The sequence below is a fragment of the Megascapheus bottae genome, chromosome 17 (assembly GCF_031878675.1).
Source record: "Megascapheus bottae isolate mThoBot1 chromosome 17, mThoBot2.hap1, whole genome shotgun sequence".
Lineage (NCBI taxonomy): Eukaryota > Metazoa > Chordata > Mammalia > Rodentia > Geomyidae > Megascapheus > Megascapheus bottae.
In genome coordinates this window covers 33,343,093-33,345,463 of record NC_143525.1, presented here as the reverse complement: position 1 = coordinate 33,345,463, position 2,371 = coordinate 33,343,093, and positions in this window count along the sequence as shown.

Here is a 2,371-nt window from a genome sequence, read left to right as displayed (position 1 = left end):
TTCGGGAGAGGGTGGGAGGGGAGCAGAGTGGGGGGTCAGGAGGGCCTGCCACACTGAGAGCACCTCTAGCAGGGAGGGGCTGTGCCATGTGCCATGCTCACAGGATGTGATCTTACTTTCTGCATACCCTTGATTTCTTCCCCCCCCCCCCCGATTTGACCCAGGTTAAAAAGGGGTCTCCTTTCTGGTATCTTGATGACCTTTTAAGGTACCTTGGGGCTGGAGGCAACTTTGAGAAATTACTTGGGTTTTGTTTCTGCAGTTTCATTGCGCCCGGTTTGCTGTGTATAACGAAGTATGTCGTCACCTCGCCACTTCGCCCCCCCTCCCTGTCCCTGCCTGGCTCTCAGTTCCCTTTGGGGCTGGCACGAGAGCCTCAGACAGCAAATGCTCTGACACCAGCAAGGGGCAGAGGTGGGACACCTCAGCCCTGCCACCTGGAGTTTATCTGGAGTCACTTGTTAATTTTATGGAGTATTGTGCACAACAGCCTCCACTTCTCCGTCTGGGACCCAAGGGAAATGTCCCATCTTTATCCTCCAGCATGTTCCTCCTGGAGGAACACGGCAGGGTGGCACTGACACCTTGAACGGGAGTCAAGAGACCACATAGGGAGCAGGTCCACGCGTGGTTCTGAGAGCTTGGCCGTCATCCCCCGAGCCCCAGGTGCTCCCAGACCTGGAGTTCCGGTTCTGTCACGCCTGCCTCTCCCTGGCTCAAGACGAACTAGAAAACACTTGGCTATCACAGGACTCTTGTGTTTCCCTGGTTATTTCCTTTGGGAAAATCTCAGAAACGAACGTGTCAAATGAACTGTGTGCACCATCCATTTCCTTCCTTCTGACCTCTGGGCCCAGTTATTTGTAGCTGGCACATGGCCAGGTACAGAGCCCCCAGGGACCTGTGTTCACTTTGTTCAGACACTACTCCAAGCCCAGCCTACCATGTAGGTGTCTGGCTTCCCGTGCCCATGGTTTCTCACCAGGACAGCTACAGCCACCATACGCCCTGCCTTGGAGTGTGGCATTCAAGCCTGAGGTGGCTTCTGAGTCACTTGAGGATGAGGCCCAGGAAATCGAACTTGGAGTGACTGGAACCAGCCCAGCCTCAGGGCTAGCTATCTTTGTTCTACTCTAAACTTGTGGCAGATCTGTGGCCCACAGGCTTCCTTGGAAGAAATGAAATCCAAGCTTTCTGTTTGTAGCCTCTAAAGGGAGTCACGGGAGTTGTTCTGATACCACAGCTGGCCCGCTAGGAAAGAAAATGGCCCCTCCACTTGTGCGCTGGGGGAGGTACAGCTCTCCACCTTCCCACCTCTTCCAAAGGAACCAGGAAACTGGGATGAGAGATGAGAAAAATCCTAGATCATCCCAAAGCTGTGAAGTTGGTTTGTGGAATGATTTTGGATGAACAGATGGTTTCCTGTGGCTGCCTCCATAACTGGCCAAGCTCAGTTTAAGGAACAGAAATGGGGGTGCTGTCTTCCCAACAGAACACTTGGATCAAGAAGGAGTGGAGACGGATTTCTTGGACTTCCCTGGAGCTTCCAGATTGCGTGGGAGTCATCCTGGAGGATGCAGGGGAGGTCCCACCCTTTGCCAAGTGGGGCCTGAGTAGCCCCAAACCCCTGCTGCAGGACCACCAAGGACCACTCAGAATCACATGGCTCCTGGAGAAAACAGTTTTGATTTGGGAAAGAGATCATGTAGGAATAATGTCTGGACTTGACTTCCCCACCTCATCATCAAGAGTGAGAATCTGGATGTGTTCCCAGTCAGGCCCAGACATCTGTAGAGCTTGGAAGGATCTGCAGCCCCATCCCGGGGGCTTGCCGGCCCCTCTGCATTTGATCTACAATCATGTTGCCATAACGTGTATGAAAGTGTAACACAACCTTACCAGTTACTGAGTACCAGGTATCTAACTTGTTTAACATTGAGTTTTGTGGAGTTTTTTTTAATATTGTTTACATTTTGAGATAGCATTCTGTTTAAAATGCTCTTTTTGTTTTTCCTGACAGTATTGTTGATTGGGTCAAAACATTGGAGCTGTGGCTTGATGGATTTAGGAATTTTTTAAAAGGTCATTCTGTGTGCTCTCTTTAAAACCTTGGGTTAGGCCCTCTGATTCCTTTGGCATTCATTCATATGTTAAAAGCTATTTATCTTGGTCACTAAGGAATTTTTTTCCTTTTTGTAATGATAAAGATGTGCTGTTTGGCTTGCAGTCTGAAAGTGAACGGATCCTGTTTATCTGCTCCCTTTTCTCCCACTGGATGACTAGACTTTGAGGGGAGCCTCACTTCTGCCCTTTTAGGGGCTTCCAGGAACAAAGGTTTAAGACTTAAGGATGTGGGTGATTGGCTGCAGTG